This window comes from Sarcophilus harrisii, chromosome 3, assembly GCF_902635505.1.
Source record: "Sarcophilus harrisii chromosome 3, mSarHar1.11, whole genome shotgun sequence".
NCBI lineage: Eukaryota > Metazoa > Chordata > Mammalia > Dasyuromorphia > Dasyuridae > Sarcophilus > Sarcophilus harrisii.
The window spans coordinates 107,250,008-107,277,848 of NC_045428.1; the positions used below are offsets into that span (position 1 = coordinate 107,250,008).

A 27,841-nucleotide genomic window follows, 5' to 3' on the forward strand; every position below is an offset into this window, starting at 1 on the left:
TGCAGATGAGGATGTTGTTGAAAGTTGTGAGTTGTTCATGGTAACACAGATAATAAATGATGATTCTGAAATTACCTAACACCATTAGATCTAGAAGTGACTTCAGCAGGCATGATCCACACATTTCATTTTACAGAGTCAATGACAGGGCCAATGATGCTGCTTCTAGTTTATAAAGAAAAGATTATGTAAGAGAAGGAGTTAGATATAGAAGAGTCTGAGATGAAAAAAATAAAGAAATTGTGAAAGTGTGGAGGATGTTGGATTTTCAAAGAATACTTGAGATTGAATTTGGGAAAGCAAATTTGAAAAACCTTGAGCAAATACTGGAGAGTTATTAAAGGTGAAAAAGGAAAAAAGAAGATCTCAAAATGAAAGATGAAGAAGAGTAGAAGTGTTAGTAAGGAAAAGGAAAGGATAAGAAAATATAAGAAAAACAGACTAAACCAATGTGAAAAATTAGAGTGAAAAAAAAGTAATTTATTGTGACCTTCAATGTATTAAAAGGTGAAATAATGATGCATAGGTATAAGGATGCTAAAGATGTTTGAAGGACAGGTATTGAGGAGGATCTCATACTAGTTAGAATAGTGAGAAGAAAAATTTTTAGTGAGTAAATAAATAATAAAGAAGAATTGAGAATACAGTGTTCATCATGTGTATTTCTTGAATGGCCAAGTGATAGTTATCTATATTCAAAGTATGAGCGGTCTCTTTTCTGAGCGGGGAGGATGAGGAAGTTCAAGGAACACTTCTTGACATTCCAAATAAGTTCTGAGAGATAGAGGGACAGAGAGAGACAGAAAGAACCACTGAGAAGAAGCAAGTCTTTCATAGTTGATCATTCCACAGTCTTGTTGTTATTGTGCACTGTGCATTATTGGTTCTGCTTGTTTCGCTCATCATCTTTTCATGTAAATCTTTCCAAGCCTTTCTAAAATCAGCTAGTTCATCATTTTTATAGAAAAATAATAGTCCATTATCTTCATATAACAGAACTTGTTCAGCCATTCCCCAGTTGGTAGGCATTTACTCATTTTCCAAAAGAGCTGCTACAAATATTTTTTTTTTGTTGCACATATGGGTTTTTTTTCGTCTTTTATGATTTTCTTGGGAACTAGACTCAGTAATGGCACTGTTGGATCAAAAGGTATGCACAGTTTTATAGCCTTCTAGGCATAGTTCCAAATTGCTCTCCAGAATGGTTGGACCATTTCACAACTCCAACCACAATGCATTGAGGTTGCAGTTTTTCCATAAGCCCCCAGACATTTATCATTATCTTTTCCTATCACTTTAGCCACTGTGAGGTGGTGCTTCAGAGAGTTGTTTTAATTTGCACTTATTTAATCAATAGTGATTTAGAGCAATTTTTCATATACCTATAGATGGGTTTAATTTCATCATCTGATGAAATTTATATCCTTTAACCACTTATCAATTGGGCAATGATATGAAATCTTATCATTTTAACACAGTTCTTTATGTATTTTAAAAATGAGGCCTTAGAAGCTAGGCATGGACCCACACTTAATACCATACACCAAGATAAAATCCGAATGGGTTCATGATTTAGGCATAAGGAACGAGATTATAAATAAATTAGAAGAACATAGGATAGTTTACTTCTCAGACTTATAGAGAAGGATGGAATTTATGACCAAAGAACTAGAGATCATTATTGATCACAAAATAAAAAATTTTGATTATATCAAATTTAAAAGCTTTTGTACAAACAAACTAATGCAAACAAGATTAGAAGCAAACAAGATTAGAAGGGATGCAACAAACTGGGAAAACATTTTTACAGTTAAAGGTTCTGATAAAGACCTCATTTCCAAAATATATAGAGAATGACTCTAATTTATAAGAAATCAAGCCATTTTCCAATTGATAAATGGTCAAAGGATATGAACAGGCAATTTTCAGATGATGAAATTAAAACTATTACCACTCATATGAAAGAGTGTTCCAAATCACTATTGATCAGAGAAATGCGAATTAAGACAACTCTGAGATACCACTATACATTTATCAGATTGGCTAAAAAAATGACAGGAAAAGATAATGATGAATGTTGGAGAGGGTGTGGGAAAACTGGGACACTGATGCATTGTTGGTGGAGTTGTGAACAGATCCAACCATCTGGAAAGCAATTTGGAACTATGCTCAAAAAGTTATCAAACTGTGCATACCCTTTTATCCAGCAGTTTTTGTGCTGGGGTTATATCCCAAAGAGATCATAAAGAAGGGAAAGGGACCTGTATAGAATGTTTGTGCAGCTCTTTTTGTAGTGGCTAGTAATTGGAAATTGAATGGATGCCCATCAATTGGAGAATGGTTGGGTAAATTGTGGTATATGAATGTTATGGCATATTATTGTTCTGTAAGAAATGACCAGCAGGATGAATACAGAGAGGATTGGCGAAATTTACATGAATTGATGCTGAGTGAAATGAGCAGAACCAGGAGATCATTATATACTTCAATAACAATAATATATGAGGATATATTCTGATGGAAGTGGATATCTTCAATAATGAGAAGATCCAATTCAGTTCCAATTGATTAATGATAGACAGAATCAGCTACAGCCAGGGAAAGAACACTGGGAATTGAATGTGGACTGCTTGTGTTTTTGTTTTTCTTCCCAGATTATTTTTACCTTCTGAATTCGATTTTTCTTGTGCAACAAGAGAACTGTATGAATCTGTACACAGATGATTGGGGTAAAAACAGTCAAATTACAATAGGAATTTTTCAAAATAGGTTATTCCATTTAGTTATCTTTATCTCTCCCGTCTTTGGGTTCTCGTTTTCTCTTTTGTCCCTTTTCTTCTCCACCAACTTCTTCTTCATCTTCTTCATCATCTACTTCCCCATCATTATAACCTTCCTCATCCTCCTCTTCTTCTGCACTGACATCTTCCTCTTCTCCTTCCTCTTCCCCATCATCATCTTCTTCATCCTCCACTACTTGGGCATCTTCATCATACGCCTCCTCATCCTCATCTTCCTCATCATCTTCCAGTCCCTCTACATAGTCCTCAGTGTACCAGTCAGGGGGCCGCCCTCTCATCCCGGTCATAGCCATCAAGGTATGTGAGTTGGGGGAGGAGTTTGAATACATTTTCTCTGTAGTCATTCAAGTTAGTTACCTCACAATTAAAAAGATCTAAGCTTTTGAGGTTTTCTAACTTTTTCAGTCGGTTTATTGTACTGAGGTTTTTAAATTTGCTTCTGCTTAGATTTAGATGTGTGAGTTTCAGGCACTTTTCTGCCAATACTTCCAAATCCTCTGGAGATTCTGTTATCACTTTAGTTCAGGATTCTTAAGTTTATTTAACGTTGGTAAGTTTGCAACTGAGGAAAGGCCTACATTGATTGTACTTAAGAACTCCAGTTCTTTAAATTCATCTGTGAGGCCTTCAATTTCACCATCATATGACCTACAGTTGTCCAGGACAAGCTCTTTCACATCGTATACTTTAACATGTTTAACATGTATGAAACTGCCTGCCATCAAGGGGAGGGGATGGAGGGAGGGAAGGGAAAAGTTGGAACAGAAGTGAGTGCAATGAAAAATTACCCATGAATATGTTCTGTCAATAAAAAGCTACAATTAAAAAAAAAAAGAAAAAATATTCTTGGTTAAAAAGTTTTCATTTTCAAAGTAAGGGACTATATTGTTATAATTTTATTTAAAGTAATTTGGGGTTGAGATTTTAGAATTTTTAAATAAATAAAATTATTATATTTAATAAACAAAAAAAAGCCTTTATCAGAAACACTGGCCATAAAATTTTTTCCTAGCATTGTACTTCTCTTTTAATCTTGTTTCTGTTGGGTTTGTTTGTGTTTGTTTTAATTTATTATAATCAAAATGGTCCAATTTGCCTTATATAATGTTCTCTAGTTCTGCTTTAGGCATCAATTGCTCCCTTCTACAAAGTTCTGATAAGTATATTCCTTGTTCTCCTAATTTGTTTATGGTATCATCCTTTATACTCAAATCATGTACCCATTTTGACTTTTATTTTATTTGTTTTTTGCTGAGGCAATTGGGATTAAGTGACTTGCCCACCATCACACAGTTAGGAAGTAGGTGTGAGACCAGATTTAAACTCCAGTCCTCCTGACTTCAGGGCCAATGCTCTATCCAATGTGCTAGCTAGCTGTCCCTTTGACCTTATTTTGGTATGGACTATGAGATGTAGGTCTATACTGAGTTTCTAACATATCATTTTCTAGTTTTCACAGAAATTTTTTCCAAATAGTGAGTCTTTATTTCAAAAGATTGAGTTTGGGGGTACATTAGCTACTAGATTGCTATAGGCCTTGATTATTGTGTCATGTGTATCTAATCCATTCCATTGATCCACCACTCTATTTCTTAGCCAGTAACAATTATTTTGGTGACTGCTACTTTATAATATAGTTTTAGATTTGGAACTGCTAAACCACCATCCGTTGTATTTTTTTTTTCATTAATTCCTTTGATATTCTTGACTTTTGTTATTCCAGATTAATTTTGTTTTTTTTCCTAGTTCCATAAAATATTTTCAGTACTTTGATTGATATGGAACTGGACAAGTAGATCAATTTAGGCAGAATTGTTGTTTTATTACATTATCTTGGCTTACCCATGAGTAACTGATATTTTTCCAGTTGTTTAGATCTGACTTTATTTGTGTGAGAAACATTTTGTAATTATTTTATGTAGTTTGGGGGTTTGTCTTGGCAAGTAGACCCTAAGTATTTCATTTTGGCTACAGTAATTTTAAATGAAATTTCTCTTTCTATCTCTTTCTGCTGGGCTTTGTCAGTAATATATAGAAATGTTGATGATTTGTGTGGGTTTATTTTGTAGCCTGCAACTTTGCTAAAGCTATTAGTAGTTTCAAGTAGTTTTTGAATGATTTTCTATGATTTCTATGATTCTCTAAGTATTATCATCTATAAAAAGTGAAAGTTTTATTTCCTCATTGTCTATTCCTTTAATTTTTTTTTTCTTATTGCTAAAGCCAACATTTTTAGTACAATATTGAATAATACTGGTGATAATGGGTATCCTTGTTTCACCCCTGATCTTATTGGAAATGTATTCAATTTCTTCCCATCACAAATAATGCTTGCTTTTGGTTTCAGATATTTACTGCTTATTATTTTAAAGAAAGCTTCCTTTATTCCTATGCTCTCTAGTGTTTTCAACAGAAATGGCTGCTGTATTTTGTCAAAACATATTTCTGCATCTATTGAAATTATCATATGATTTCTGTTGGGTTTGTTATTGATAAGATTATGACAATTGTCCTGATCTTGAACCAACCCTACATTCATGGTAGAAATCCTACTTGGTCATAGTGTGTGCTTTTACTGAAAATTTGCTGTAATCTCATTACTAATATTTTATTTATAATTTTTGCATCTATATTTATTATGGAGATTAGTCTGTAATTTTCTTTTTCTGTTTTGCCTCTTCTTGACTTAGCTATCAGTGTCATATGTGTCATAGATAGAATTTGACAGTACTCTTTATTTACCAATTTTTCCAAATTGTTTACTAGTATTGGAATTAATTGTTCTTCAAGTGTTTGGTAGAATTCACTTGTGAAGTCATCTGACCCTGGAGAATTTTTATTATGCATTTCCTTAATGACTTGCTCAATTTCATTTTCTAAAATGAGACTATTTAATTAATTTATTTTCTCTTCTGTGAACCTGGGCAATTTATACTTTTGTAAATATTCATCCCTTCCAGTTAGATTGTCAGACTTGCTGTCATACAATGGGCAAAATAGCTCCTAAATATTGATTTAATTTCTTTGTTATTGATGAGAAATTTTCATTATTGATGTTGATGATTTGTTTTTTTTTTCTTTTCTTTTTCTGATCACATTAATCAAATGTTTATCTATATCGTTATTTATTTGATTGGTTTTTCTATAAAACCAACTCTTAGTTTTATTAATTAGTTCAATAGTATTCTTTCTTTCAATTAAGTAAAGAAAAAATGGACACTCATTAATATAATTTCTTCTATTATTATAGGAAATGTCTGATACCAGATTTGAACTGGGGTGCTCCTGACTTCAGGGCTGATGCTCTATCCACTGCGCCACCTAGCTGTTCCCCCTTTAATGTTTTTTCTTTGATGTAATTGCATCAGATTTCATTCAGAATCACACCCTCATTTCATGTGATACTCCCTTCCCTCTGCCCCAGTGACAGATACAGTTATCAAGATTTAGAGATATCTTTTGCCCATCTAGATATATCAACTGTTTAATTTTTAAACTGCATAAATATATATATTATATATATTTCCCTATTTACCTTTTTATGCTCCTCTTGAGACTGTGTTTATAGACTAAATTTTCTGTTTAATTCTGTTTTTTTTTTTCAATAGAAATGATTGAAAGTCTCTTGCTTCCCTGAAGCTCCATCATCTCCCCTGAAAGATGATGCTGAATCTTGCTGATTAGTGAATTCTTGGTTGTTACCATGTCTTTCCCTTGTGGAATATGGTATTCCAGATCCTCTGATCCTTTATTGTAGAAGCTGCCAAATTCTGGGTAATCCTGACTGTTGCTCTTTGATATTTGAATTGTTTGTCTGGCAGGTTGCAGTGTTTTTAATTTGATAATGTAGTTCGGGATTTTCAGAGCAATGCTCCTTATGAGATCTCTTTCTAGAGGTGTTTGATGGATTCTTTCAATGAATATTTTCCGCTCTGTATCTAGAATGTTGAGACAATTTTCCTTAATGATCTCTTGAAGAATGCTGTGCAGGCTTTTTTTTTTCTCCTAACATTCTGGCAGGCCAATGATTTTTAAATGGTCTCTTTTGCATCTGTTTTATATGCCAGCTGTTTTTCCACTGAGTTACTTCACATTTTCTTCCATTTTTTCATTCTTCTTAGTTTGTTTGACTGATTTATGCTGTCTCACAGAGTCATTAGCTTCCATTTGCCCTGTTCTAGTTTTTAATATCTGATTTTCTTTATTTAGCTTTTGTATATCTTTTTTTTTTCCCTATTTGGTTAATTCTACATGTTAAGGAGTTGTATTCTTCAGATAATTTGTTTTTCCTTCCTTTTCCAAGTTGTTTATTCTCTCATGCATACCTTTCATTTCCTTTCTCATTTTTTCTTCTACTTCTCTTATTTGCATTTTAAAGTCTTTTATGAGTACTTCCAAGAAGCTTCTTTGGGCAGAGAACAATTCATATCACTCTTTGACATTTCTTATTTGGATACTTATCTGCCCTCATCTGAGTTTGTGTCTTGGTCTTCACTGTCACCATACTAGCTTTCTATCATTGAGATATTTTTTCTGTTTCTTACTCATTTTCTTTCTTTTTCTTTTGTTATTTCTTCACCTGTGTTCTCTTCTCCTCCTGCTCCTCCTCTTCCTCCTCCTCCTCCTTCTTCTTTTTTACTTTTGTGATTGAGTTCTGCTCCTGGAGTAAAAAGGGACTGTCTTAAGCTGACTAGCCTTGGCTTTCAGGACAGGGGCTCCTTGTGTTTGCATGGAGTGCTTTTGGCTGATCTTTTCAGGAAAATAGTCTGGTTCCCCAGAGTTTGACTTCTGAGCTAGGGCTGGAATCTGCCCCCTTGCTGTGCTCCTCTACTGAGCCAGGACTGAGGGTCCTGATTTGTTATGATTAAGACCCTCTCATCTGCTTTCCCAGAGACTATCTGACCGGGGCTGAACACCCTTTTCACTTCAGTGAGACTGTCCTTTCTTGAAGCTTTTCCACTCTTCCTTGAGCTGGAGAATGGTTTCACTTTGTCAGACTCTGTTCAGAGGTTTGGTTTCATGTGGTCTTTGAGGGAAACTGGGAGACTTTGAGTAGTCTTTTAGTTTTACTTTGTGTGTGTGTGTGTGTGTGTGTGTGTGTGTGTGTGTAAAGTCTCTCCCTGTTTATATACACATGCACACATATATGTGTCTCTCTTTGTGTGTAGTGTGTATATATATATATATATATATATATAACTTAATCAAACTACACTGAATAAAGTTTTTTTTTTTTTAAAGGAAGAGACACTTTATCGTGAAGGGGAGGGAAGGTCAGAAAAATATCTAAATAAAGAAAACACCAGAAATTTTGAATTTGTATATCAAAAGACTGAAGACTAGAAGGATGCTATATACAGAAGGAACAGAACACCCATATGTATGGAAGTATGTGTGTATGTGTTTTATCAGTTCTTTCTAAAAAACCTTATAGTCCAAGTAGGAAACACCTACTTTTTGTCCAAGGCAAGATAAATTGTAAGTTCTGTCCAGTGAGAAATAATGTGTGCTTGTAATTCATCCAAGACAGGACAGAGAATGCCACCAGACTTATCAGAATATATGACTACTACTCCTTCTGGTGTTTCAGGTGGTCACAAATAATATTATTTGAAATAACTTAGAGAACATCTCAATTAATAACATTTTAGTAAAAAAAATTTAGACCACATGGAGAATATGTGGAATTTTAATTATTTTATCCATTGAAGGTAAATAATGAAGAAGAAAAAAAAGGTCTGGAAAGCAAATAGCTAATAAGGTGATGTTTGAAGATGGAATTTAGATTTTGGGACCATAGTCTTGGTTGTGGCAGTTTCCTTGAACCAAAAGCAATGGAGACTTAAGAAAGACTAATAAGATACATGTATGTGTATATGTGTGGGTATGTGTCTGTATATCCATATCTGTATCTTATATATTGCAAACTTAATCCAAAACCTTTAAAGAGAAATGGCAAGAAGAGAAAAAAACTTGACCATATATAATCCATTAAGCTATATATTATATTATTACTATATAGAAATAATACCAACAGAAATGCCCTGAAAAAATATACAAGATAGAAAAGCCCCCTTGGCTTCTAGTAAAAATCCATTACTTCACATGTTTTTGTAAAAATGTACTAGGTACAGGTACCAAAAAAAAAAAAAAAAAAAAAAAAAGGAAGATGAATTAGAAATCCTACATTTAACTTCAAGAATATCAATGAGACTTAATCAATGATTTGAATATGACTATATTGAAATAGTCTATCCAAAAAAATTTACATGAAAAGGGAGAAGCAGAATTGTATATAAAAAGAACATTCACTTGATGAGTTCCAAAAACTATAGGATAGAATGGCAGAAAATATTTGAGTGATGTTTGAGAGAGAAAGGGAAAAAATTGTTTCTGGAATTTACTCACCCACTGTTTCTTCTCCTACCTTGGTCCAGGTGTCTAGGTTGGTCAAGGAGTGCTATGTTATCTAGTCCACTATATTTAGCTGAGCCTAAATCCTGGATCTTTTTCTTCTTCCCAGCCCATCCTAACATCAACCAGGTATTTTGCTCAATGCCACCTGTGTTCTCTTCTCTTCCTCCTCCTTCTCCTCCTCCTCCTCTGTCTTCTTCTTCCTCTTCTTCCTTCTTCTCCTTCTTCTCCTTCTTCTCCTTCTTCTCCTTCTTCTCCTTCTTCTCCTTCTTCTCCTTCTTCTCCTTCTTCTCCTTCTTCTCCTTCTTCTTCTTCTTCTTCTTCTTCTTCTTCTTCTTCTTCTTCTTCTTCTTCTTCTTCTTCTTCTTCTTCTTCTCCTCCTCCTCCTCCTCCTCCTCCTCCTCCTCCTCCTCCTTCTCCTCCTCCTCCTCCTCCTCCGTCTCCTCCTCCTTCTTCTTCTCCTCCTTCTCCTCCTCCTTCTCCTCCTCCTCCTCCTCCTCCTTCTCCTCCTCCTCCTCCCTCCTCCTCTTCCTTTATCTCCTCCTCCTCCTCCTTTATCTCCTTCTCTTCCTCCTCCTCCTCCTCCTTTATCTCCTTCTCCTCCTCCTTTTATCTCCTCTCCTCCTCCTCTATCTCCTCCTCCTCCTCCTCTATCTTTATTCTCTTTAATTTGCATCCTCAGTGCTTAGTTATGTGTAAAGAATGTAGTAAACTCTTGTGTTTGTTTGTTTTTTTTTAATTCAACCATTTGTTTGAATCACCTGGATAGAATGAAGGAATGAATGAGCAGTTTAAGGAGCATATCACAAGCTTTGTCCTATGTCATGCTATAAATATCCAGACATATTTTGAAGTTCTTTCTCTGAGAGAAACAGAACAAATAACAGTTACTTCCCTTGAATAGTAGAACACCAACAGGGAAGAATTGTTTTCTGGACTGGAAATAATTGGAACCTTTAGGTGTAGTGATTTCTTCCTTCTAGAGTTGATGACAGAGAAGAAGCAAGAGCAGGGGTGTTTGACATGTACTATAGATTTTAAAATATTATTTCAATGAAGAGAAAAAATGAAGAGTTGTTTGCTTGACTGTACTGTGGTGGTGATAGCAATAATGAATAGAAAGAAATAAAATTCTACATTTTTGAACAATTTAGGATCAATTAAAATAAGCCTATAGAAAATATTCATTCTGTGCTTTTGAAGCTGGAGAACAATGTTAAGGGATGCAATTTGAATGTTTTCTCATGTTATATTCTTAAAACTACAATAATGTTACATTTTTCTATTTATTACAGTTTATACCTTTTTGAATTTTGATAGTGAGCCCAAAGAAGCAGAAGTATTCTGTGTTTTTCAAATCTCTTGGATTAAATTATTTTCCCAATATTGGCTGATTAACAGGTTTTCACAATGGGAATTGTATGAATAAGTTCATACAATTAAACAAACGTTTAAAACAAACGTTTTTGTGATGATTCCAAAAACAATAAATCAGAAGTTGAAGTTTTGCATGTTTCTTAAAGAACAATTTATAATAATTATTGATGCAAGCTGTGTTTTAGAAGTGGAGATTTCTGCCCACCACTAGGGATTCTTAACCCTTTTCCTAAATCTGCTTCTGTTTTTTTTTTTTTTTTTTTTCCTGCCAAGAACAGTAGACTTTTGTCCTGGAAATAGGGAATAAAAATGGCTAATGTAGTCAATACTCAAGGTAAAGAAAAAGAAGAATGTCATTGCCCTTGACAAATTCTAGTCAGTTGCCCAAGATGAAAATAAAGGTTGCTGAAATAACTGTCCCATGTGATTTTTGAGCTATCATGCTGATATTTTAGGATAATGGGAAAAGCGAGGCATGGAGAAGGGTAAATTCATATATTTATTTTTTTTTAAAAAGGAGAGAGAATAAAGTCTATAGTCAGTAGGCCTGTCAACTTGACTTTGATTACTCCCAGAATGATTCATCAAAAGGGTGCTTAGTGAACATGTAAAAATGATATACTGACCAAAAAAGAATTAGCCTGGCTTCATTAAGAATAGGTCATACCAGACTAAGTTTACTTTTTTTCCCCTCTATTTGGTCAGAGTTACAAGACCAGCAGACAAGCCAAATGCTGTAGGTATAGCTTTTCCAAATTTTGGCAAATGCTTTAATAAAATCTCCTTCTACTTTTATGGAAAAGATAGAAATTTTACATTAGTAGATAGTCCTATAAAGTGGATTTGGAACTAGATATAAGAATATATGCAATGAATTGTTGTTAACAGTTCACTTTCAACTTAGTAGGAGCTCTTTATTATAATGTTAAGGGATCTATAATTGGTATAAATATAATTCTTTCTGTTTTACATATTTTCATATAAATCATGTTGGGAGAGAAAAAGCAGAACAAAAGGGAAAAACCATGAGAACAAAGAAACATAAGGAAAAAAAAAAGTGAACATAGTATGTGTTGATTTACATTCAATCTCCATGGTTATCTCTCTGGATGTGGATAGTGTTTTCTATCCAATGTTTATTGGGACTGTCTTGTGTCATTGAATGGCTGATTAGAACCAAGTCTATCATAGTTGATCATCTCACAATATTGCTGTTACTAGGTACAATGTTTTTATGGTTTTGTTTATTTCACTCAAGATCAGTTCATGTAAATATTTCCAGGCCTTTCTAAAATCATCTTGTTCATCATTTTTAATAATATTCCATTACCTCCATATACCACAACTTATTCAACCATTGTCCAATTGATGGGCACCTACTCATTTATTCATTTTCCTATTCGTTGCTACCACAAAAAGAACTGCTACAAACATTTTTATACATGTGAGTCCTGTCCCTTGAGGGGATGTTTCTGTAACAACTATCCTCAAGTATACCTTTTATATATATATTATAAAAATAAAAATATATATATTATATGAAATATAATAAATATATTTAATACTATGTTGTTCTTATTATTCAGTCATTTCAGTTTTGTCTGACTCACATAGCTGCATTTGGGATTTTCTTGACAAAGTTCCTGGAGTGGTTTGTCATTTCTTTTTCTGGATCTTTTTTCAGATGAAGAAACTGAGGCAATACTATAATTATTTAGTAAATTCTTTCTAAAAAGGTAATCAGTGTTTGCTAATTAATCATCAATAGGGAAATCACTTGAGAGTGGTTGGAAGTGACAGTTGTAGAAAGTCAAGATCCTTAAAATTATATCTAGAACCTGAAGGAGAGAAGGCAATCAGTGACTGGATAAAACTATAGATGGCATGTTTTTTAAATTTGCAGATTACAGTAAGCCGGAAGGGATTTTTCTCTCTCTTTCTCTCTCTCTCTCTCTCACACACACACACACACACACACACACCAAATGAAAAAGTTGGGATCCTGAAAGATCTTGACAAGCCAGAGCATTAGGCTTCATCTAATAAGATGACAATTATTATAAGATCTTAAAATTAGGTTAAATCAATTTGTTTCAAGTACAAAATTTTGAGAAAAAAAATTAGAGATCTTACTGGATATGTGCTGCTGAGTAAAATAGGGAGATATCATGCTCAAGATTTTGGTGAGCTGAAGAGAAGTTTCCTGGAAAGTCCTTCAGATGTTAATATTTTTAATGACTTTGTGCTGACTGCATCAAAGTTCAGAATGCTACAGTGTCCTGAAATGAATATTTAATATCTCAAAGGAATTTAGTTTGATAACATTGTGTTAAAGATCAAAGGGAAGAATATTTATTGCCCATATTAGGATAGGAATTTGCATGGACAACATATAGAACTTGTTTGTCAGCACATATATATATATATATATATATATATATATATATGTATATATATATTGCTGATAGTTTATATGAATGATGAATTAGGTCTAAAATCAAATAGAAGAAGGTGAATAGACTGGAATGCCATTAATAAACTGAAAACTTTTGAATGATCTTGTTTCCATGAAGGCAAAACATTCTACTGATGTTGCTGTATGGCCCCAAGAAATTAAATATAATAATTTCTACCGAATTAAAAATGACATGATAGAAGAAAATAGGAAAATACCAATGGGGAAATCTGAAGAATAGATCTAAAAAGTAAATATCAAGATTGTTTTACAAACCATGTAACAGAAAATCAGCACAACGATCTCTTGGTCATTGTCATATACAAGGAAATTTTATGTGTCCAGACTCATCATCAGAATGCTTTTAATAGAAATGGAATTAATCTCTAGAGATCATAGAGAAGTATTTTTGAAGCACTTTTTGAGATTTAATTCATCTTGGGGGTTAATATGAGAAGCTGAGGGAAATTTCCTGTTCCTGTCTGATGATTCTGCTTTACTCACCTCGTTCATATCACTCAGATTTCTAGTCCTAAACTCTAATTCTACTGTTTTCTTCTATAGTCTTGCCACTTCATTCTTCCTCTGCTCCCATGTCTATAGTCTTTCATTCTTTACAAAAATAAAAGTATTAACAATATTAGATAATTTTGATAGTAAAAAGTTCATTATCAATCACAGTGATAGCACATATTAAAAAAATTTGAAATGCAATTTTATTTTTTATTTATAAAGATACATACACACAGAGAGAAAGACCAAGAGAGAGAACCTTATATATATTTTGAAAAAAAAAAACTTTTCTTCATTATAAATAATTTTTATTAACAAGCAAAAAAATGCACAGATCTACAATATTAAGCCTTATGTCTGCATTATGTTTGCATATGTATGCTTTTATGACTAGAGTGAGTGGTATCATTACAAGCTCTGGTTGCTTATATCCATTTATTATGCTAAGTGACCCAAATGATCAGTTTTCAGTTGAAATGGTAGGAGAAAAAAAGGTCTGAACTGTCATAAAACTGGGAAAAAAAGTAATTTTATGAATCCATTGACCTTTCCATTGATATCATAACATAGCATAATCACTAAGGCTTTTAAATTAGCAATGTAACTCCGAGCAGAGGGCTAGCAGAGAAATCTCAAGGGTTTGTTGCCAGAGCAAGACCCTGACACTGAAAGTAAAAGGGTAAATGAGAATCATGTTTAGAGTTGCCCTTTAGGTCCCAAAGCTGCTTATCATATATCTTGTCTTTCTGCCTTGCTGTTAGGTTTATCTTATTAAAATTAATTGTGTTCTGTTTTAAGTGTTAAGAATGTTAAATTCATAGACAGTGGTAACTGAAGAAATGTATTGGGTTGTTTCTTTGTTTTATTCTTGATTTAGGATGACAATAATTAATCACATGAAAAAAAATGTACTCAAAATAGTTTTTATATTTAGTGGAAAAAAGTAAGGATGCATATTTTAACATGAGTTCAAGTAAATAAAATGTGCTTTATTCAATAAATGTGTTCCTTAAAAATTGCATGCAAATTACAGATTTTGTAAATCAACTTTTGCTTCTCATTGATTTACTCCGAAACTTTATATGTATTTGTGTTCATTTCTGAGTGATATTCAGTGGAATAACAAGGCAAAAATTTCTTTGTCCCCATAGTTTTTAGTTAAATAATAAGTGAGCAATGACATATTTAAAGGAATTCTAAATTACAAAACTAGATCATCAAGGGACTTCCTAGTCTTCCTTTTATGAGGGCAAAGTATCCTCCAAGATCATACAACTAGTTAGATAGAACACATACCCTGTTACTCAATTTCAATGAGTTTCTATTTTATTTACCATGCCTCATAATCTAAAATATTACCTATTATATACTTGATTCATTAATCTGAATTTTCATCTGTGATATTTTGATTTTGGTTTTTTCATATAGCTCAATATTAAATAGTTTTATTTGTAGTTTTGCATTAGAAACCATACTCCATGGATTCATAGGTCCCATAAAATTACAATTTTCTTAAGACTTTTAATGTTCACTTCTTATTGTAAAATCATTAGATTTTCTTTAGGCTGAAATAACTATTATTGTTATTGTTCAATTGTTTTTCAGTAATGTCTGACTCTTCAAGATCCTGTTTGGGGTTTTCTTGGCAAAGACATGGACTTGCCATTTTCTTCTCAACTGAGCCAAAAAGGGGAAATGACTTGCCCAAAGTCACACTACTAGGAAGAATCTTAAGCCAGATTTGTAAGGAATATTGTCTTTCTGATTCTAGCTCTAGAACTCTATCCATTATGTCACCCAGCTAACACTTATATAACTATTACATTTATTAAGTAACCAAATGAAAAACTTTGAAATTCAATACCATATCTTCATAATATGCAAAAACAGAATTAAAACAATGTTCTAGAAAATTTTAAGTGCACATATCTCTTCTGACTTTGAGTGAAGACAAAAAAAGCTGTTGTTAAATAACATTATAATATCAAAGAGGATAAAACATATACTACAAAATAATGAAAATAAATTCTTTGCTTTAATGTCATATCTATTTAGAAGATAATTTTACATAGATATTATTTACTATAATATATCAATTATTTCATACATTTGTTACTATATCTTAATGTATAGGATTCACACAACATAAAATTGTTGTCACATTTATTCATGTTATACATTTACCTTTTTGACATGAATGCCAATGAATCTGTGTGTATGTAATATATATTGTAAATGGATTATATAAAATTGACCTCAGGGTTAATATTTCTTGGGTTCAAATACTGTATATATATATATATATGCATGTATGTATGTATGTATGTATAGTGTCACTGTGTCCCGGGGCAAGTCACTTAAGCAGAAATTTATCATAAAACAGTTTAAGTTTTGGTAAAAGAAGCAATAGTATTCATTTTATATCTTATAGTAACTCATTCATAAAATGCACTCAATGCATATTTATTGAACTTAATGGACAAATTATTATTAAGAATAATAGAAATTATAAATATAAGTGGTATGGGATCATGCTACATGCCATATGGAGAAGAAAGAAGGGAGGAAAATAGCATTTCAGGCTAGTATTATCAGTGAATCATTCTTGGAAACAACAGTGTCCCTTTTTTTCTTAAATAGCATTTTGCCATTCAGACAAGATTAGTTAATTAGCACCTAGTAAAGGCATCATGACATAGTAGATAGAATAGTGGACTTGGATTCAGGAATATTCATGTTCATAACCTGCATCTGACACTTTTTAATTATATGACCATGGAAAAATCACAGAAAGCCCAACGGTACTAGACATTGACCAACATCTAACACCAAGATAATACCAAGATAAAGTTGAAATAGACAGAAAGGATGAAACTATAATCAAATTAGCAGCTGTGGAGAAGGAAGGAATTTATGGTCAAAGGAAAACTAGAGAATATTATGAAATGCAAAATGGATAATTTTGATTACATAAAATTCAAAAGGTTTTGTTCAAACAAACAAACAAAAAAAAAAAAACAATGCTTCAAGATTAGAAGGCAAAGAGAAAGCTGGAATTTTTTTTTTTTTTTTTAACAACCAGTGTTTCTGATAAAGGTCTTATTCCTAAAATATATAGGGAATTGACTCAGATTTATAAGAATATAAGCTATTCCTCAACTGATAAATAGTCAAAGCATATGAACAGATCACATTCAGATGAAGACATCAAATCTATTCCTGGCCATATGAAAAAAATGTTCTGAATCACTATTGATTAGAGAAATGCAAATTGATTAGAGAAATGCAACTCTGAGGTACTACTTCACACATTTCAGATTGGCTAAGATGGCAGGAAAAGATAATGTTTAATGCTGGAAAGGATGTATGAAAACTGGAACACTAATGCATTGTTAGCAGAGTTGTGAAATAATCCAACTATTCTGGAGAGCAATTTGGAACTATGCCCAAAGTACACTTGTACATACACTTCAATCTAGCAGTGTTTCTAATGAATCTGTATTCCAAAGAGATCAGAAAAGAGGGGAAAGGACCCAAAATGTGCAAAATTTTTTAACAGCCCTTTTTGTAATTGCAAGGAATTGAAAAACAGTTTCAACTGAGCTCATCAGTTGGTGAATAGTTAAATAAATTAATGTTTGTGAATATCATGGAATATTATATTTCTATAAGAAATGATGAGCAAGCTGATTTCAGAAAGGATTAGAAAGACTTCCATGCACTGATGTTGAGTGAAGTGAGCAGATATTTGTACATATTGTACATAGCAACAAGATTATGTGATGATTAACCGTGATGGACTTGCCTGTTTTAAACAATGAGGTGATTCAAGACAATTCCAACAGTCTTGAAATGAACAAAGCCATCCACATCCAGAGAGAGAACTATGGAGACTGAATGTGAATCAAAGCATACTATTTTCACTTTTTTTGTTGTTTCTTTGCTTCTCGTCCCCCAGTTCTTGTGTTATTTTTTCCAATTTTGGTCTGATATTTTGCATAGCATGAAAAATATGGAAGTATTTCTAGAAGAATTGTACATGTTTAACCTATATTGGATTGCTTGCAGTCTTGGGAAGAGGGACAAGGAGAGGAGAGAGAATAGTTTGGACACACATACAAGTGTCTTTGCATGTATTGGGGGGAAAAAAAACACCTCATCATATTAGTCTCTCTCTAACCTAGTGAATAAAGGTAGTCTTTCTAAAGCATATTATTGAGAACTCTTAGCCTTATCTCCCTCATTTACAGAATAGAGACAATATTAGTTCACCTCACAAGGTTTTTAAGAGGATCAAATAAGATAATGCATATAAATTCCTTTAGAAACCTTAAAGCCTTATACAAACATAAGTTTTAATTAGAATTTTATTGTCTTTATTATAGTTGAAGAAAAGTACATTTGGTCCCATAAAATATGTAAAATCTAATAAAAAAGGGGATAAATAAATTCATGAGTAGACATATACATGTTTATATATTATATATTATAGATGTGTGTATATGCATAGTTGTATATGTGTATATACATGTATGTGTGTATGTATATGTGTGTATTTTAAAATTTCATAACTTCATTTTGGTATTATTTTGATAAAGATATTAGAGCAGTTTTAAAATTTTATTATTCAGTGGATTCATTTTTGTCAAATAATCAGAGATTACATAGCCAGGAACACACAATTTTGAAGTGTCTGAGGCTGCATTTAAACTCAGGTCTTTTTGATTCCAAACGCAATGCTCTATTCACTGATTTTCTGGCTTCCTTTGCCCCTCTCTCTATATACACATACACACAAACACATTAACATATACATGTGTGTGCAAGTGTATACACGTGCATTTGCACACATATACATATATGCACATGTACCCAAATGCATATATAACTCCACACATGTATGCATATGTATCTATATACCTACACACTTTGTAGAGGACAGATGATGATGATATGTATTTCGTACCTATTCAAATTAAAAAGCTAAAAATGATCAGTAAAATGACCAATAACTGTTAAATATAACCTTGGCTATTTCTTTGATCTATCTTAGAGATTTTCCTTAGACCAGTAGCCTTATATTTTTAAGAAAGGATGTTGTGGACCTGAGATAGAGATGATTTTTGGAAAAGAACAGAATTTTCTAGGAGAAAGAAAGCAAAACATATGTAGACTTTGTAGAATTGTTGAATAGAGAAGGTACCTGTCAAGTTGCTTATCTAGCAGCTGGGCAAGGGCAGTGAGGTGGTAGTCAAGTGACTGATTATCTGAGTCAAGCAAAGCAAAGAAACTGCTTGTTCTGAGCTGAGTAGACACATCTCTCCTATCCCTACTAATTGCTTTAATTCTACTCCTTAACTTGCCTTGGTATTACTTAAAACTCCCTCCAGGCATGAATCCCTTCTTTGTCTTCTTTTCCCACCCTTTATTTGCCCTTCCACCCATCACTTCCCACTTATTTCTTTATAGATTTTGGAGTGTGGTATAACCCTTTATGGTATATATGTAGTGTTGCCTATTTAACCTAATCCTGATGTGAGTAGGTTTTCAGAACTATGAGCCCTCCTCCCTCCTCTAATGCCCTGATTCTTCCTCTGCACTTCATTTATATAACATAAGTACTATTTTTACCATAATTCGGCCCCAGTCTTTTTTTTTTTTTTGAGCTATGCTATTGCTGATGTCAATCATAAAACTTACATTTCCACATTAAAAACCTAAACAACTTTTCCATGTTAAGTTCCTTGAAATAGATCTTTGAAATTGGCTCTTATAAGTGAAATTTTTTATTGAGTACAGGTTTGGTTCATAGAAAGTCTAATTATAGCTCCAGTGTATTTGAATTGGATTTTTATACTTTTTTTGGATTCTTGTAAATTTTTTCCTTTGATCGGGAGGTTTCAAAATTTGACAATAATATTCCTATGTATTTTCCACAAAGAATCACTTTAACATGGTGATCAGTAGACTTTTTTTCTATTTCTGCTTTCCCCTCCTGTCACCCAAGGAAAGTTTCTTGGATTATTTCTTGCATTATTTTGTCAAGATTTTTTTTTTTGGTCACCCATTTCAATAGTCCAATTATTCTTGGGTTTTCTCTTCGTGATCTGCTACAGCTCCTGTGGTTTTCCTTATAAGATGTTTCACATTCTGTTTCTGAAAATAATCTTTATTATCTGTTTTGTTATTTATTGGTCTCTCATAGCTTCACTGGCTTCCCCATACCAAATTCTAATTTTCAAAGCATTATGTTCATCTTTGAGACTCTGTATCTCTGTATCTCCTTTGTACTTGGTTAACTTTCCCCCCATAATATTCTTGTTTTTCTTGGATGGTTTTTATTTTTTTTTTCCTCAATTTCTTTTATTTGATTTTTAGATTTTTTTTTGAGTTGTTCTATAAATTCTCTCTGGGTAGGGAGCCATTTAACTTTACTCTTTAGGATAAAGGTTTCTTTTTCTTTCTTTCTTTTTTTTTTTTTTTTTTTGACTTTATTGTCATTCTGCTTTATTATCATTCTCTGAATATGAACCTTGGGTCTTCCCTATTTCCATAGTAAGTTTATATGGTTGCACTCTTCTTTGCCTGTTCATTATTTATTTTTATATAAGAATTGTAGTGTAAATATGGGAAGGGGGATTTTTTCCTCTAGCTTTATTGTGCTCTCTCCTCTAACCTGGAATCTCAAAGCAAAGACTCCCTACCTCCTGCAAGTGTCCACAACCAGCAGTGTGTCCCTGCCCCACTGCTTCTACACTCACCTAGTGTGCTGGTTCCTTCTCACCAAGAGCAACTTCTCTGTAGCACATCTTGCCCTGGAGCTCTTAATCAGCCAGGTTTCCCTCTGTCTTCTCTGTGGCTCCTGAAGAGGATCCAGCCACACCTAGCTAGTTCTAGCAGTCCCCACTCTTGTGGATCTAGCCTGGAGGTGTTTGCACTTCACACTAGTTAATCTTCTTCTTTTTTTAGGATCTTTCTTAGGTCTTTCTTAGGACCTTCTTGGGTTGCCCCTATAGGACCCCTGTTTTATGCCAAGTCGTCTTGGTTTTCCACCAGGCTATACTGGTCTTGAAGCACAAATTTGTTTTGTTAATGGGAGAAATCTGGAGAGCCTGAAATTTACTGACTTGCTCTACAATCTTCCCAGAAACTTCCCCCAACAATATCTTTTCTAAATTGTGATACTCAGAATGTACTAAACACAATACTTCAGGTATAGTCTGACCAAGATGGGGCACAAAGGACCCATATTCTTATTTCTAGAAGATATTCCTCATTTGATGAGGTTCAAGATCATTTTAGTTTTTTTTTTTTTTTTTTTAAATTTGTCATGTCTCACTCAATGCTGATTCAGTCTGAACTTCCATTCTAATAAGATGCTCATATGGACCCATGATTTAAAAGCTTTGGAGTTCCTACCAATGATTCACTCAGGTAATTGTATGCATTTCTTAAGCAAGTAAACTAGTCCATAGTTGAATACCCCATTTCTCTTTGATTCTGGGAATACAACTTTGATGTTCAGACTAAATCTATCCACACTAAATTTGTGTTACAACAAATTTCTTTTGAACTTCAGTGTATTTTAGTATTTTGGGATAGGCTCTTTTAATGGGTAAATTCAAGGCAATTTCAATAGACTTGTGATGGAAAGAGGCATTCACATGCAAAGAGAACTATGAAGACTGGATATAAATCAAAGTATAATATTTTCATCTCCTTTTTGGTTGCTTGTTTGCTTGTTTATTTCTCATTGTTTCCACTTTTGTTCTCATTTTTTTCTTGTGCAGCATGATGAACATGGAAATATGTTTAGAAGAATTGCACATATTTAACCTATATTGGATTGCTTGCTGTCTAAGGAAGAGAACAAGAAGGGAGAGAGAAAGAAAGATGTGGAACACAACGTTTTACAAAGGTGAATGTTGAAAACTATCTTTGCATGTATTTAAAAAATAAAATACTATAAAAATAAAAATATATTTAGGGATAATTTGATCAATATATTAATTTTCATTATATTTTAGACTTCCCTTTATATTTATCTCATTATTCCTTACATCATGGTTATTGATATAATTTCTTATCTCCATTATATTGCAAGAAAGTTTACTTACCTTACTTAACTGAACACTTTATATTTTATTTTTTTGGATAATGAAGTAGTTTCCTCAGATCCTCTCTGGAGTACTCCATTCTGGGTAATTCTTCCAAATTAAAATTTTTAAAACTCTTTTTTTAATCACATAATAAACCTTTAGTGATTCTTTGCTGTCCTCAAGATACTCATCTGGCACAGGTTTTGTTTATAAGTAAAAAATCTTGCATTGCAGTTTCCTAGAAAATGCTTAAAACATCAAAATAAAGCAAAACAAAACAAAACAAAAAACTATGAACTTTTTCAAGCTTTAGTTAAAACTTGTTCAGCATTATTTTGTCACATATAAGTACTTATATTTGTTGAAGGACACTTAAACTCTTAAGAAAATAAATGTAAGAATCCCCTGTATTAGAAAAATGAAACAAATCCTCTGAATCATATTTTTTTTATCAAGTGGTAAAAATTCTGAAAAAAATAAATGAGATCCTTGTATGTAATTCCATGACTGGCCACCACATTTCCCTATGAAATAGTTTCTGTTCGGAAGGTAAACAACAACAACAAAATATTTTTAATGAATACATAGTGTTCTTTACAGTGTTAAACAGTTGACTTGTTATCATTGAAATAAAAGTTGAATTAAAGACAGCTTTTTATTAACTCAAATGATCTTTTACAAAGAACCTGTTAGAATGATACATATATTAGAAGGATATAAGCATAAATTCATAAGGACATAATTATTTGATTTACATTTTAAATAATATTTCTAAGAAAATGACTAAATTTTCATAAGATATAAACAACATAATGCAAAATATTATTACATGAAAGCAGTGTTTTTTAATCTAAATTTTTAAAATTCACTATGATTATCTTCTTAATATACAAATAAGATGAAAAAATCAAGATAGTAGCTTGATTCCTGATGGATTAATTGAAATAAAGAAGTATTTAAATACTATACAAAAGGGGCTTTTGGGAGAGGATTGCACACTTGGTAGAAGAAATTGTCTTCTCTTCTGGTATGAGCTTATCAGATTATTTCCATAACTCTTCTTGCAAATCAATAATTACAAGATCCCTGCATAAAGTTCTACTTTTGGATTATTGGTGTAATATTTTAAGATAAGGAAATCTTGACCATCTCCATAATAATTTTACTGGAAGATGATAAGAATTCTCCATTCCCACTATAATAAAGAACTTTAAACTCTTAGAAATATATTCATACTAAATTTTCTTCATAATATCAGTCCTATTTATTGAATTTTATCTAGAACATTTTTAAAAACAAAAACCCATAATTGCAAGCTATGACTTTTAAACAAATTTATGACAAATAAATTGTGTCTATTACTACATGGATCTTAGCTAAGAAGACACAATCTCAAATTTTCAAGCTAAGCAAAGGACTTGCAAAGTCTTTTTTTTCCCCAAATGAAATAGAAACAAGGCTAATTCTGCATTTTATGGAAAGGTGCTGGCAACTGGGAACAGAAAATGCCTTTGCTCCCTTCTGCTTCCTTAGACCTTTGTCTATCTGATGAGGGTATAATAAATTCAAAGGACAAAAATAGTCAGAAATTATGTTAGCCCTCACCTCATTTTTGAAGTGCAAATTTGGAACATCTACAAAGACCAAGGGCAGCAGTTTTTTCAATAGGCTCCTATGGCTTTTGAATTAATTGAGATCTGGTTTAATTTGATAAAAAGCTCCAATTTAGCATTTAAAAAAAAAAAAAAACAATGCACTGAGCCTATTTGGCCCATGAACCTAAAGGTACAGGTTTAGTTTCTGTTCTAGGACATAAAAGCATTCACTTTTAATAAAAGAGTACCCTGTAGGGCTATTATAAAAAGATTAAGCAGCTTAGTAGAAGTTACCCCCTTCATCCTGAGCTTTCAAGTCATTATAACATTTAATTCATACTCAACAATGTGTTAAAATTTGCTTAGTCAACTTTTTGGTAATTAAATACTAAAATGAAGGAATGGCTTTCAAATAATAAATGATGCCCATGTAAACTCAGAGATATAAACTGACAAAAGCAAAAAAAAAAAAAAAAAGCAAATATTAACAAACAAGATAAGTTAAAAAAAAAAGATAAATAGCCCTTTTAGATTTTAACCACCACCCACATGCTGATTTAATCCTATATTGATTTAAATAAACTAGATTATGAGGTGAAATTTTCATTATCTATCCTTATCTAACTTATATTATCCTTAATAATTATTATCCTTAATTATCCTTAATAATAATCCTTATTATCCATTATCTAACAGGTAAAATAATAATTTCTCTAATTTTTAAATCATTTTCAGTTCTCCTTCCTTATCCATTGAACCATCCCTCATAACAAAAGGACAAAAAGAAAGATGGGGTCCTCATTTCCAAAATATATAGAGAATTAACTCTAATTTATAAAAAATCAAGCCATTCTCCAATTGAAAAATGGTCAAAGGATATGAACAGACAATTCTCAGATGAAGAAATTGAAACTATTTGTAGTCATATGAAAAGATGCTCCAAGTCATTATTAATCAGAGAAATGCAAATTAAGACAACTCTAAGATACCACTACACACCTGTCAGATTGGCTAAGATGACAGGAAAAAATAATGATGATTGTTGGAGGGGATGCGGGAAAACTGGGACATTGATGCATTGTTGGTGGAGTTGTGAACGAATCCAACCATTCTGGAGAGTAGTTTGGAACTATGCTCAAAAAGTTATCAAACTGTGCATACCCTTTGATCCAGCAGTGTTACTACTGGGATTATATCCCAAAGAGATTATAAAGAAGGGAAAGGGACCTGTATGTGCACGAATGTTTGTGGCAGCCCTTTTTGTAGTGGCTAGAAACTGGAAACTGAATGGATGCCCATCAGTTGGAGAATGGCTGAATAAATTGTGGTATATGAAAATTATGGAATATTACTGTTCTGTAAGAAATGACCAACAGGATGATTTCAGAAAGGCCTGGAGAGACTTACACGAACTGATGCTGAGTGAAATGAGCAGGACCAGGAGATCATTATATACTTCAACAACAATACTAGATGATGACCAGTTCTGATGGATCAGGCCATCCTCAGCAACGAGATCAACCAAATCATTTCTAATGGAGCAGTAATGAACTGAACCAGCTACTCCCAGAGAAAGAACTCTGGGAGATGTCTAAAAACCATTACATTGAATTCCCAATCCCTATATTTATGCCCATCTGCATTTCTGATTTCCTTCACAAGCTAATAGTACAATATTTCAGAGTCTGATTCTTTTTGTACAGCAAAATAACGTTTTGGTCATGTATACTTATTGTGTATCTAATTTATATTTTAATGTATGTAACATCTACTGGTCATCCTGCCATCTGGGGGAGGGGGTGGGGGGGTAAGAGGTGAAAAATTGGAACAAGAGGTTTGGCAATTGTTAATGCTGTAAAGTTACCCATGCATATATCCTGTAAATAAAAGGCTATTAAATTAAAAAAAAAAAAAAAAAGAAAGATGGGATAAAAATAGGTCAGCAAAACTTTGATTTATAGCAAAGGAGATGCATAATAGAATTTTGTATCCTGAGCCTGTATTCTTGGCTTAAGGTACTACATTGAACCTTATTCATTCTTTTTTCCTAAAAATTATTTTTGGAAAATTTTTAAGTAACAGTTGTTATTGTTTGTCCTTTGTTCTTGAAAAAGACCATGACATCAGGGAGATACGATGTCATGACATGCAAGTGAATTGGGATTTAAGTGAGGAAGGGCTGCGCACAGTCACCGGTCTCACTTTCCCCTCCAGAGCCATCTGGGCCCACTGCAAGATATAGATCAAGGCAACTGGAGATAACTGTGGATGAAATGGGATATTTTGGCCTTTTTAAACTCAGGTTTTTAAACAGTAATCAGAAGGAAAAGAATCCAACTATAACTAGTTTTTATGAGGATATAAGAGATAAGGTTAAACATCTACTTGTACTGTTCTAAAGAAAATTATAAAATGACACAAATCTAAAAAAACTTCTTAGAATAGCTAAAAAAAAGCCTTTAAAAATAAAATAAAAGAGATTGAAGGAAATTAGAGAACTATAAGAACAATGCAAAAAAAAAACAAAAAGCAATAATATGAAAAGAAAGCCAACACAGCCCTTTTGTAGTGGCAAGAAACTGGAAACCGAGTGGATGCCCATCAGCCGGAGAATAGTTAAATGTTTTGGCATATGAATGTTATGGAATATTATTGTTTTATAAAAACGGACTAGCAGGATGATTTCAGAGGAGACTGGAGAAACTTACATGAACTGATGTTGAGTGAAATGAGCAGAACCAGGAGATCATTATACATGACAACAAAATTATACTAGTATTAATTCTGGATGGACATAGCTTTTTTCAACAATAAGATGATTCAGGCCAGTTCCAATAAATCTGTGATGGAGAGAACCATCTACACCCATAGAGAGGATTGTGGAACTGAGGGTGGATCACAACATAATATTTTCATTGTTTTTATTGTGGTTTGCTTAAATTTTATTTTCTTTCTAATTTTTTTTTACTTTTTGATCTGATTTTTCTTAAAAAAAATCAGATCAAAAAGTAATATATATATATATATATATATATATATGCTTATATTGAATTTAACATGTATTTTTACCATGGTTAACATATATTGTATTATATGCCATCTAGGGGAAGGGATGGGGAGTTGGAGGGGAATGGGAACACAAGGTTTTTCCAGAGTCAATGTTGAAAAATTATTCTTGCAAATGTTTTGAAAATAAAAACAAAACTTAAATTAAAAATATTTTTATTCCTGTTCTTATGTTTACACACTTCTACTTTGTTCAGTTCAAATGAAGCTAAGTTTCATATGTATTTTATTTTCTCTTTCTTTTTTCTTTCATATTTATACTCTTCTCCCAGGATCCAAATGCATGTCCATCCCCTTACTCCGTCTTCCCCAAATAATTCCTTTTTCCTCTCCTTTTTTTCCTCTCTGAAATCATCAGACTATGACAAAAGTGCTCATGGGCCCTCTGTCTTATTTCTTTTTATATAGATCTTGAAGACGTTAGGATTCTGAGGCAATGCTTATTTTATCTTTGTGTATTAGTATATATTACATCATCCATTCCAAATGCTTAAATGTACCTTACTTTCCATATTAGTTTTGATTCTGTGCTTCCAATTCAAAGTTTCCATGCAGCTCTAGTATCTTCATCAAGCATATAAAGAAATCCTCTCTCTCTCTCTCTCTCTCTCTCTCTCTCTCTCTCTTTCTCTCACATATCTTTTTATTAAAATCTTATTTAAAAAATATCATTATATCCCATTTTTCCTGGGAGGTTATTTTTATAAGCTTTTATCTCTTGCTCACTGGAAGAGCGCATTAAAATATCTTCTATTCTGTATATAAATAATGGCTAGATCTTGTGTGATCCTGACTATTATACTTGCTACTTAAATTTTTTTTTCCTGGTCCTTAGCTGTGTGTGTGTGTGTGTGTGTGTGTGTGTGTGTGTGTGTGTGGAGAAGAGAGATTGAGAGATCGAGAGAGAGACAGAGAAAAATAAAACTTTCATCTGGACTTTCTGGATTTTGTTTATCATGATCCAATGCATTTTCATCATGAGGTCATTTTCAGGAAGTAGTTCATATATGTTTTTGAATGATTCATTTTCTTTAGTTAAAAAAAAAAACAGAGTAGAAAAAGAAAAACATAAAAGGAAAACAAAACAGAATAGGACATTGTCAAGTACCCAACAGAACATCAGAGAGGATTCAAAATATATAACAACAAATTACCCATTCAAGAAAGGATATATGATAGTAGGAGAAATTATATTCATGAGTGTCCATCTTTTCTTTGCTTCCTTGTAGGTTATTATTTACTCTTCTACACACTTTTTTACTTTATTCTCTCCCCCTTTCATCCATTCACCTTTGCCAAGCATCTGATACTTAAGCATAATATGTATTCTATACATATATCGTTATAAACATACACACACATACACATGCCTCATATCCCCTCCCACATATATACATACATATATATTCACACTCACTTACAGCACAACTCATATATATATATATGTATATATATATACACACACATACACACATACATTCATAGAACAACATGCATACATATCTACATGTAGTCAGATGC

General features: G+C 32.6%; 1 pseudogene; it reads right to left on the reverse strand.

Annotated features, from left to right (window-relative positions):
* Positions 1-2,756: 2,756 nt before the first annotated feature.
* Positions 2,757-9,337, reverse strand: LOC116422531 (annotated as a pseudogene).
* Positions 9,338-27,841: the final 18,504 nt, after the last annotated feature.